Source organism: Astatotilapia calliptera, chromosome 7, assembly GCF_964374335.1.
Source record: "Astatotilapia calliptera chromosome 7, fAstCal68.1, whole genome shotgun sequence".
NCBI classification, from domain to species: Eukaryota; Metazoa; Chordata; class Actinopteri; order Cichliformes; family Cichlidae; genus Astatotilapia; species Astatotilapia calliptera.
In genome coordinates this window covers 28,530,812-28,543,272 of record NC_137428.1, presented here as the reverse complement: position 1 = coordinate 28,543,272, position 12,461 = coordinate 28,530,812, and the positions used below count along the sequence as shown (strand labels likewise).

The following is a 12,461-nucleotide window of genomic DNA, read 5'->3' as shown; positions in this document are numbered from 1 at the left end:
TACGCTAAACGGAAGGAAGGAGGACTGGGACTGGTGAGTGTCAGCACCACAGTCCACGATGAGACAAAAAACATCCACGAATACATCAATAAGATGGCCCCAACTGACCACGTGCTCAGCGAATACCTCAGGCAGCAAAAACCAAGGAATGAGGAGGAACGGGGGGAACCATCATGGAACGATAGGCCCCTGCACGGTATGTACCACCGGCAGAGGAAGTGGCTGACATCCAGAAATCCTACCAGTGGCTGGACAAAGCTGGACTGAAAGACAGCACAGAGGCACTAATCATGGCAGCACAGGAACAAGCACTAAGCACAAGATCCATAGAGGTTGGGGTCTATCACACCAGGTAGGACCCCAGGTGCAGGCTGTGTAAAGATGCCCCTGAGACTAAGAACTTTGCTGCATGCGCTATGGTTGCTTTGATTGCGAGGGAGGGGTTGGAGAAAGAAGACAGGATAGCGTCTTGAGCTGAAAATACATATTCATCATGCATCATCTTGAATTTAAACAGTAGAGGTCACCCTTGATCTCTTTTTGAGCACATCATTAGCTCAACAAGCTTCTGTGTGTTGGTGGCTCCCAGTACGATTTGCATAGTGTGCACGTTTGGAGAATCAGCCAATCATATCCCTAGAATAATCATGTGAAAGACTGCTGATGCTCCAGTATAATCTGACAGCTTTAAGTCACTCAGGTACTGACCGATTGTACAGATTGTATTGTTTAATAATAGCGTGTATAAAGTGCTAATTTATATTAAGTTTTTGCTTCAATCATTTTTTTGAAATAGGAAGTGGTTATTCCTAAAATCAATCCATGTACCACAGTGGCATACCCGTCATAACCTCTTTGGAAACCTTTGTAATGACTGACCCCCTCAGGCATCTGGTGTCCATCTCCGTCCTCTGTGGCTCTGTCTTGTGAATGAGGAGGCGATGTAGATAGGTCTGCCTTTTGCTTTTGACACCATTAACAGTAGTAATTTTATGGACGGTTTAAACAGTTACACATTGACTGAAAATTGTAGTTAAATTCATGTACGGCAAAATTGTTCTGCACCCTGCTCTGGTGGCTTCTGACCATCTTCAGATTTCACTTGGACTGCATGAGACAATTTCTGTAGAGAACAATCATATTTTTAAAAAGTATTTTAATGACAAATTTGAAATACAATAAGCTTAAAAAGTTGTTTAATAGGCCACAAGTGTAGTGTACCTGAGATGGCTGCAAATAGCTTCTTACTGTACAGTGGACACAGTCATACCTAATAAAGTGGCGGAGATTTTAAAATTGAGATGCGTGTTTGCGTAACCCATACTGTATGTTCACACTGAGAAACTGAGACAGAAAAAAGTCATAAAAAGTGTTCTTTAACCTTAATTAAATTACCATTGTGTGGGACCTGTATCGTGCCATTGCTGTTCAGATTCACTGCAGCTATGCACAGGGGCCACAACTGGCACTGTCAGTGGTGAGTAATGTGTCATTTGGAAGAGCAGTGCCACTGTGTGGCTGCACATAAGAGCGCCCGCTAGACAAACCATCGGTAATGAATCCAGAAGCTTAATATCTGAGAAGAAAGAGAAAGAAAATTAGAAATTTCAAATCATCTTCATGGAAAATTGCCAGCAGGCGCAAGGTTCCTAATTTCTTTCTTTCTTTCTTTTCTTTTTTTATGCATATTTCTCACACTGTTCACCAGAAGTTTTTACTTTTACTCCCTCTATTTTGAACAAATATCTGTACCTTCTAATTGCATTTTCAAAACGGGCTTGTTACATTTGGCTTAACATTTGAGGAATGTTATTATTTCAGGTCAGTGCAGCCCTTCAAACATCAAACTGATTTGAGCCTAAACAGTAACACGTGAAAGGCAAACCTGTTTGTGTTACAATCACCAGGGGACCTGGCATAAAAATAAATGAAAGAGGCAAAAACGTGTGCCATAGCGTCTTCTCGTTGGAGAACTCATGTTTAAAATTCACATGTTGGGTCTGTACATGTGGCATTATGTTTTTTCATATTGTGAAACATGCTGCTAAACAAACTGAGGTTGACTGTGTAATTTAAAAGTTACATAAAAATAATATGGAGTTTAGTGCAGCATAAACAGGTTAGTTTGCTGTACTGTGGATTTAAACTGTGTGTGACTGGTGCACAGTTTGCGGTGCTCATGGTCAGAGTTTAGTCACATCTGTGTAGCAGATATTAATATGAAGTTAAGCTGATGATATTAGATTCATTCACTGAATTCCAGCTTCATACCAACTTTATACCAGTCCTGTTGTCCTGGCTGGAAATCAGCCAGGACAACAGGTAAAAATATCTGCTTACATCTTGTTGAATTCACTTTGGTCAACCTCTGTTCTTTTTAAGTGTGCTAATAAAATAAATTGACTTGATCTGCTAATTCAGCTTTAACCCCTGACTGTACTCATTTTCTGTTTAGAGGCAAACTCACCCACTATAATGTAGGCAACAGGAAATAGAGCTACTTTAAAAAAAATTGTTTCTTTTTCTCTGCTCATGTTCTGCTTAACTGATTCAAGCTGAGTACATTAATTACGATTAAAAATGAAAGTTTGTACTCCCATGTACTAGTAATATTTAATTATTACATTAATATAGCACAAGCTTCAGTTAGCTTTGCACCAAATAGCTGGTAGAAAACTACTTTTTACTTTCGTTGAGTATGTGGAGATCAGGGAAATATTTTACTGCTACTATTCATAACCATCATCATTACCATTACATTAATTATCATTTCATCAAAGCATTTATTCAGTAGATTACACATGTTCTTAGTTAAGACTATTACACCTATCACAGAGAGCTTCTGTCTGGAAAAAGGTCAGAAGCGTCAACAGGCGGGGTGAGGCCGAGTGCATTTTGAGGTCGAGACATACACACACACACAAACAGTAGTTAGACTCATGTTTAGGTAACAAGTACTTTTTCACTTAGTTGAGTAAAGAAGTTGAATCAGTACCTCTGCTTTTTTAACACTAGTATCTGTACTTCTACTTAAGTACAGAATGTCTTTACTTTTGCCACCTCTGCTTGTCACACATCACCAAGTAAATTTTAATGGTAGACAATGATAGTACGAGTAAATACTATCCAAACTATGTACACCTTAATGCAATAAATTATTATGTCATAAATAAACTGTGATGTCATGAATTAACATTTGGAAAGAATTAATTGAGTGCACTTAACATGTTAAAGGCATTTTTGTGTTAAAGATGCACAGTATTTAATTTATTGCTAATGTTTAATATCAAATATATAATCTCAAAAGTAATTTTGACCCCAGAGCCTGCAAGATCCCTGAAGGGAGTCTCTTTAAAAAAAACTAAGGCTTTTCAGACGTTTAAGATCACTTGAAAAAATGGCAAAAAAAATCATATTTTGCATGGTTGGATCTTAACAAAGTTCGAAGTACAGCTTTAACATGCAGCAAGAAGAAATGAGTCTCTCACAGCACGCCATCACTGCTGAGGTGGGACACAGTCAGGCAGTCATTTGAAATTTCTTAAATGTTCCTGAGGGTTATAGAACAAAAAAAGTCAAGTGGAAGACCCCCAAAACTTTCACCAGCACTCAGCTGGAGGATCCAATTGGGTGTCCGTCAAGACACTGGACAATCCTTGGCCCAAATGAATGCCGTGACTGGTGCTGACTGCAGCCCCATAACCATTAGCAGCATCTGAGACTGAAGGGCTTCAAAAACAAAACCCGTCTTCAAAGGTCTCATCTCCTTGAACCACAGAACTAACTGTTTGGACTTTTCAACAGAGCACCAAACATGGGACATGGAAAGGTGGAAGAAAGTTTTATTCTCTGATGAGATAAAATTTAACCTTGATGGTCCTGATGGTTTTCAGCATTACTGTCATGACAGATCCCACCTGAGATGCAGGGGGCGCTATAATGGTCTGAGGTGCTGTTTCCTTCAGTGGAGCTCAGGAGGTGCAGGGGCATCAAATGGCTGCTTGCAATGTCCAGATGTTGCAGAGAGCATCCCTCAAGACTGAGGGACCTCGTCTGTCTGGTAAGGACTGGGTTTTTCAGTACATAATGCCCACAGACAAGGGACTTCTTCCAGGAGAATAACATCACTCTTTTGGATCATCCTCTGTGTTCCCCTGATCTAAACCCAATTAAGAACCTTTGGGGATGGATGGCAAGGGAAGCTTATAAAAATGGACAACAGTTTCAGACAGTAGGTGCCCTTTGTGCATCCGTCTTCACCACTTGGAGAAATGTTCCCACTCACCTCATGGAAATGCTTGAATCAAGCATGCTGCAACAACATTTTGAAGAGATCAACAATAATGTGCTACTCTACTACTTGGAGCTACTCATTACTGAGTTCATGTTTGGAACTTTGATTTCTGTTTTGGTGGGGTTTACAGGGTTTTTTTTGAAGGTGTGGTCCTAAACTTTTGATCAGCTGTAAAACAGCCTGTTTCAGTTTAAACGTTGTTTTCAATAAATTACATGCTGTAAAAAATGATTTGTCTCACTCCCATTTCTTCTTGTTGCATGTTGAAGCTCTGCTTGGAACCTTGTTAAGATCCAACCATGCAATACATGATATATATATTTTTTTGTTGCCATTTTTCAAGTGGTCTTAAACTTTTGATCGGGACTGTATGTAAATGACATGATGATCTGCATCTGACTCTCTCTTCAAGCTAATCTTGAAACTTAATTGCTTTATATTGTATTTCCATGTCAACAGCTGTGTCCACTGGTCATTTAATAAGTGTAATGCGAGGTCAACTGAAAACTGTACCTAATTTAATTTACATTCATTTTCAGTCTTCTTTTCTATTTTCCAGTTTCCGTGTTTACGTCTAATGATAAAGTATGAACACAAGAGGGCAGTAGAATAATTAGTAACTACTTCATTTTTTGCCATCACAACAAGTCAGTGGCATCCCAATATGTTGTTGGCTTGCTTAAATTCCTGCTTTCATCCAACTAGATGTCTGCAGATTTGTTTAGACAGTGTGAAATATTTTTACCTTATTAATATTATTTTGTTGGCATCATGTCCTGTATTCTTCTTTTCTGTATTGCAGGATGGCACAGAATCAGTGGTGAAGGATGTCCTCCCCGGAGACAGCGTCCACAGCCTGCTCAGTATTCTGGACACTATCACTGTGAGCTCCTGTTTTTTCTCTCTAGGTTATGTCCTCATTTGCCTTCTGAAGTGTCTGTGTCAGTGTGATTTGTTTATTCATTACCTTCATGCCCCTGAAACAAAATTAATGTACTTTGTATTTGCTGTAATTTGTTTATTTAAAGCTGCATCTTTTCAACTTTGTTTTTCTCTTCTTAAAATACATCATTGTCATCCTTTTCACACACTCAGGTTGATGTTGTTTGGAACTGATTGTGCAGTAATGAACTCAAACCACGTATGTAATGTATAGAAAAATCAGTTATTACAATAGAATAACTTTTTCATATCTTGTTACTTTGTTGCCATTGCATAGAAACCGTTTAAACACTATCACACTTGTGTTATAGAGCTTTGAAGTGTTGACAGTTATTTAGGCCACATTAAAATGCTGCAAGCACAGGTACACGTACAGGTCACGTAATAAACCTTGGGGAAAGTATCCTTAGCCCAATTTATTACTTAGAGGACAGTTCCAAATAGATAGCTGTGAAAGATGTGGATGAGATTTCTCTGATTCTTATCTTCGATTTTGCCAGGGTTATCCAGCTCCATATAAAACTGTGTCGTCCTGAGACACTTGTACGCGTCATTCAGGTAACAGATTGCATGATGTAGTGTTTGTTTTTTCTCCAATTAAACATCTAATTTGGATGTAGCTACAACATGATATTTAGTATATTCTGCCAGAGTTTTTTGTGTGTGTGTTTTCCCCCCCCTGTTTCAGATAATTATGGTGCACCTCCAAAGAGTCACCTTTTTGGCTTTGCATAACTATCTGGGCCTAACAACGGAGCTCTTCAATCCAGTAGGAGGAGATTTAATTAGTGCACACCTACAGTATTTATGTGCATACACATGGTCACGATGACTGTGTCACTCGATTTGTTATGTGCTTGTGTATCAACAGGCATAGAACACACACACGCACACACACACACACACGCACAGGCTAATTTCACACAACATTAAGCACAGCAATATAACCTGGTCCATCATAGATCATAGAAAATGCATAAAATAACATTTCAACAGAAACAGGGAGCAGTAACATATATATCTGACTTACCTCTGGATTTATGATTATTAAATCTAATCTTTGATTTAGAGATAGGAAATTTATTTTTTAAAAAGTCCATATTTCAATGTACTTTAAAAATCTTTAGATTTTAGTTATTCTATATTTCAAACTAGCCTTAAACAGATTAATTCATAAAGTAAAATATTGTTGAATGTGTGGTAGTGACATTATTGGTGACTGTAAACTGTTGATGAGGAATATACTTCATCTGTACAGAGCTCTGTTGCATATTTTAAAAGAAATTATTTAAAATTATTTTAACTTGATATCTGCTACACAGTTGTAATTGCCAGCAAACCCTTGAAGATTACCTATCCCGTCCATATTTGACTCATCACTGAAAGATTATTCTCCACTTCCAGGACGAGTTACTTGCCGGAACCACTGAAAACACTGCAGAGACGGGTCAAGCACACACACAAACATGCACTACATGCCGTTCAATTTCAGCTTTGTCTTGTACTGAAACTGATCCAGTGCTGGCACTTGACTTTTGCAGATGGTGTAAAGGACAGCCATTCAACCAGGAAGCTGCGATCCACCTCTATGCCCACTGAATGCACAGGTGGGTCACTGCCTTGGACATAAGCGATCATCAAATGCCACATGGCTGTATTAATTTCCTGCACAGATGTACTCGTTATCCTAATCCTTTGTTTTCTGAGTTACAGGTAATGACCTGAGCATGGCCTGCGAACGAGCTCGAGTTACCATTGAGGAGGCTCCGTCAAGTCCTATCACTCACAAAGTAAGGTCTGCTTTTTACATTGAAGCGTGGTGACAGGTCTTGTGTGTAAATGTAACACAATAGCACAGTATCTGCTGCATCTTACCTACTTCCTCCATAGTAGTTTCTCTCCTGTGCCTGTCTTTGTAGTCTAGTCTGAAGAAGAGTGTGACAATGCAACACACACCATCTGAAGTATTTCACTATACAGACAGTGGAGGGCACGCTGATGCTACCTATCTTGGTACAAGCAGTGCAATCCTCCAAGCTGCTAAGAAAGACCTGCTGGGACTCATCCAGCTGCAGGTGAGGGGTTAATTGGAGAAAATTCAGCTGGTGTCAGTGTTCTGATCCGTTTAAATTTCTTTTTGTGACATGTTAAGTGTTAAGTGACTTGAACTGTGGACCCTGATCGGACACAGTGTCTTGAGGTATGCCATGAAGGCGGAGCAGCACATGATCCGTAAGCAGTCTCACCGTCTCTAAAGTGGTGGGCAATTTGGGCAGAGCAACAAAATGTGCAGCCTTGGAAAACCGGTGAGTATGGTGGTGTTACCTGAAAATGATTACAGTCCAGTTATGAATTCCAGGGCGATGTGCGACCAGAGCCTCCTCGGGATAGGTAGGGGCCTGAGAAACCCAGCAGGCAAAGAGTTGGACGTCTTATTCCGTGCACAGGTAGGGCAAACAAAATCCTGGACATCCAAAGCAAGAGATGGCCACCAGAACAGACTTTGCAATATCGTGCGATGTCCTGCTGAGTGTTTCTGTTCAGGGTCTCTGTCTCCCATGTAAGAGCCCCAAAAATGCAGGCCGCGTGCAGGATAGTCTTCTCCAAGGTCTCACCTGATGAGGAAGGCACATGTGGCTTCACATTTGGGAGCTGGGTCTGTAAGGAATGGTTAGGTTGAACTGAGTAAAGGACAGAGCCCGCGTTGCCTGACGGGAGTTGAGGCATTTGGTTGCTTGCAAGTACTCAAGGTTTTTGTGGTCCATCCAGATGCCTCCATTCCTCCAATGCAAGCTTTATGGCCAGCAACTCCCGGTCCTCCACATCGTAATTCCGCTCAGCCTGTGAGAGACGACAGGACAAAAAAGCACATGGATGAAGCTTACCCCTGGAATGCTGTGACAACAGAGCTCCAACTCCTGAATCCGAAGCGTCCACTTCAACTATGAACAGTTCAGAGAGGTCTGGTTGAATCAGGATGGGCGTAGAGGCAAATTTCTGCTTGAGCTGGGTGAATGCTTGTTGCGCCACTGGAGACCACTGGAAAGAGACCTTGGGAGAGGATAAGCATGTCAAGAGGAGAGCAACGCAACTGAAATCATGGATGAAGCGGATGTAAAAATGAGCAAATCCCCAAAACCTCTGTAGCTGTTTACGGGTCCTGGGCTCTAGCCATTCCACCACTGCCTTGATTTTTGCCAGGTTCACCCGCAGCTATCCTTGATCGACAATAAGAAAAAGAAAAGCGACCGACTGTAGGTGGAACTCACATTTCTCTCCTTTGACGAAAAAGTCAGTTCTCCAACAACTGTTGTAGTACCTGGCAGACGTGTCCCTCGTGGTCTGCCAAGGACTTCAAAAGATCAAAATGTCATCCAGGTACACAAAAACACAGTGATTAATGAAATCTCTCAACACGTCATTCACTAGGGCCTGAAAAACTGTGGGACCATTGGTGAGGCCAAAAGGCATGACCAGGTACTCAAAATGTCCCAGGTGCATATTTAATGCTGTCTTACACTCATCTCCCTCCCTGATCCTGACCAAATGAAAAGCATTTCTTAATTCAAGCTTAGTAAAAATGGTGGCCCCTTGTAACAGTTCAAAGGCAGAAGAAAGCAACGGCAGGGGGTACTTGTTCGTAACAGTGATTTTGTTTAACCCCCAAAAGTCAATCCATGGACAGAGAGATTCCAAGTGGGGACTTGGAGGGGCGGATTATTCTGGCAGCTAGTGAACTGGTTATGTATCAATCAATGGCCTCCTGTTCTGGCTTGGAAAGACTATACAGGTGACTGGTGGTGAGAGGCGCGCCAGAAAGCAGGTCTATTCTATAATCGTAGGATCCATGTGGAGGAAGGGAGAGAGCTCAGTCCTTGCTAAATACAACGACACAGAGGACAAATCAGGAACTGTGATTGGTTCAGATGGAGTGGATGGCGAGACACTGGGAGTGGCTGAGTGCAAACAGTTCTTATGGCACCACAAGCTCCAACCCGCAATACAACTCTTGGACCAATCTATCTGTGGGATGTGTGTGTTTAACCAAAGGTAACTGCATCCCTACGTTTACCGACGGGCCTGCTATTTTGGCCGAGCTGGGCATGAGTCTGCATAATGTCCTTTTTTCCCACAGAAGAAACACTCCCCGTTCACTGCCTTTGATTCCAGTCCGAGCATGAAAGCAGGACTTCCTGTGTAGAATAAAGTGTGTTTATTGACAAAAGATGCAAATAATCATCTGTCACAATAATCATTCTTCGTGTGCTCGCTCCCTGCTCGTGTGCTGTGACTTCTCCCGATGTCCGTGGTGAGTAATTCCTCTCGCTTCGGTGTTTATGTACAAAAGTGCTCGACTCCTTTGAGCTCAGTGAGATTGCAGCTTCCTCTCTATTTCCAAAACACATTTTTATGAGTGAGTGACCTGGACACACATCCTCACACTGCTGTGATGTTCAGCACTGTAGAGTTGGAGGGGAAAACAAAGATGGCTACTTCTACTTTGTCATTTTGTGGATTCTTCTTTATTCCTTAGGATAATGCGAGTGGAGCCCAAAGTGGTGCTGAATGTTGCTCATGCTGTGGTGAAGAGGATGTCATCTTTTGTCAGGCAAATAGACTTTGCTCTTGACTGGATGGCTGTCGAAGCTGGCAGGGCTGTTTACAGGCATTCCTCTGCTGACCTTGTGTCTCATGTGTGAAATCAACTCGTAACACTGCAGGCATTACTTGGTTCATGTGGGACAGGTTAATAAATACTAATCGAGGGAGGGGAAGCTGAATTTGGAAATGTGATTGAGTTGTTTGCAAATTTGCAGTAGACTGAAGTTATCTGTATTTTCTTTTCTTTTTGCAGGCAGGGAGAGAAATCAGACAGCACTTTCATAGTGCTGAGTGGTCGACTGCGCTCAGTAATCATGAAGGAGGATGGCAAGAAAGAGTTGATAGGGGAGTACGGACGTGGTGACCTGATTGGAGTGGTAAGCACGGTGACAGCCAGAGGGAAGACAACTGGGGAAGAGTTGATGGAAGACTATTAATATCCATGTTGTATCAAACAACACTAGCTGTTTGTTTTCATATAAGAACCTGTTAAAAGGTTAGATATAAAAAAAAATTACAATGTTAATATCACAAATGGAACTGCCTATTAGCTGTCAGTATACTGCATATGGCTGACGAGACTGAATTTCCTGTATGTTCTACTTTCTACTTTCAGTAAATACAGACTAAGACCAGTACATCTTGGGATATATTTAAACAAAGGGGGGAAAAAGAACAAAAAATGTAGTCAAAAGGCAGCTGAAATAGAATATGCATAAAAAACAATCCAGATAATTTTATCTTCTTCATGCTCTTTGTCTCGGGCTCTTTTTGGGACAATTCCAAGTGCATTTAGTCAAAAGCATGCACTAAATTCATTTGCCAGGCTGCCAGAGGAGTGTGGGTGTGCGCACTACAGTAGTTAAATCATTTCTCATTTTGTTTAGTGGCCTTTAATCTGATTAAAAGGAAATTAGATATTCATTCCCTGTTGAGTTATCCAGTATATCAATTCATTTACCAGTCCTTTAAGTATTAGGATAGTTTACATTAACCTGAATATATTGAAACACATAATGTGGAGATGGCTAAAGCGGTTGACGCTACATAAATGTGCCACACCAGAGGGTCAGTATGTCTAGTTTTACATCAATAAAGCAAGATCTATGTAGATGTTTTAGAATGTCATTTGCAGTTAATGAGTGCCTAAAGTCTTTGAGTCATTAATGCCACCAGATCCTTTTTATCCTTCCCCATTATCTTCTCCCAGCCACCTTCAGCTCTTGTTGCTGTGGGGTCTCTGTTTTCAGTCTAGTCTTTAGCAGGTGGTATGCAGTTCCGTTAGGATAGGATCAGGTGACTGAGATGGACAGTAAAGCCATTCATTCTCTAACCCTCTAGATTCCTTGTATGTCTAGGGTTGTTTTCCTGCTTAATAACTAGATGTTTTTGCATGTGTTGTGATCCATTTGACGGGATCCAATTTTGCAAGTAAAATACCTCCCTTCGAGTTTCTTGTTTTTTGCTTTTATATATAAAGTTTTATTCAGTTTTGAGCTATGTTTGAATTTTTGCATGCAACACACACAGCTTGCTGAAATTATCCAATTATATTTTTAATCCTTGCAATTTTAGCGCTTTGAACACTTGTTTTTATTTTGACACAAATTAACCTATCAGTTGAGTTTATACACTGCATTGGCAAAATATAGTGTTCACATGCAGGAAGTTGAGTGACATCCCAATCTGAATCCATAGTGTTTATTAAAATGTCAGTACACACTTTGCATCTATAACAGCTTCAAATTGTCTGGGAAGGCTTTCCACAAGGTCTAGGAGTGTGTTTATGGGAATTTTTGGACATTCTTCCAGAAGCAGATTTGTAAGGTGACCTGGCTCACAGTCTCTCCTCTAATTAGGTGTTCTGTCAGGTTGAGGTCAGGACTCTGTGTAAGCCACTCAAGTTCTTTCACACCAAACTCGCTCATCCATGTGTTTGTGACCTTACTTTGTGAGCTTTCATGCTTGAACAGGAAGTGGCAATCCCCAAACTATTGCCACAAAGTTGGGAGCATGAAGTATTTCACTATACAGACAGTGGAGGGCAAAATGTCCAAAATGCTTCAGCATGCTGAAGCATTAAGAGTTCCTTTCACTGGAATTAAGGCCGAGTCCAACTCCTGAAAAACAATCCCTCGCTATAATCCCCCTTCCCTCCATCCCTCCACTGCTCTACAGTCCAGTGTTGGCAATCCGTTACATCGTGCTTGGTGATGTAATGCTTAGATGCAGTTGCTCGGCCTTGGAAACTCATTGCATGAAGTTTGCTATGCACTGTTCTTGAGATAATCTGAAGGCCACATGAAATTTGAAGGCCTGTAGCAACTGACTTTGCAGAAATTTGGCAACCTCTGCATACTATACACCTCAACATCCACTGACCCTGTTTTGTGGTTTTCGTGGCAGTTCGAGTTGCTGTTCTTCCCAGTCACTTCCACTTTGTATAATAACACTAATATTTGTCTGTGCAATATTTGGTAGTGAGGAAATTTCATGACTGAACTAACATAAGTGGCATCCTATCACTGTAACATGCTGGAATTCAATGAGCTCCTGAGAGATACCCATTCTTTCACAGATGTTTGTAGAAGCAGTTTGCATGGATAGGTGTTTGATTTTTATA

The 12,461-nt window shown here is 41.0% G+C and overlaps 1 long non-coding RNA gene across 1 annotated transcript; it reads left to right on the top strand.

Annotated features, from left to right (window-relative positions):
- The first annotated feature begins 6,483 nt into the window (after nucleotides 1-6,483).
- LOC113025876 (uncharacterized) lies at nucleotides 6,484-8,344 on the top strand. Its single transcript, XR_003272840.2, has 4 exons — nucleotides 6,484-6,683; nucleotides 6,778-6,843; nucleotides 6,950-7,026; nucleotides 7,156-8,344. It is a non-coding gene; the product is annotated as an uncharacterized LOC113025876 (long non-coding RNA).
- Nucleotides 8,345-12,461: the final 4,117 nt, after the last annotated feature.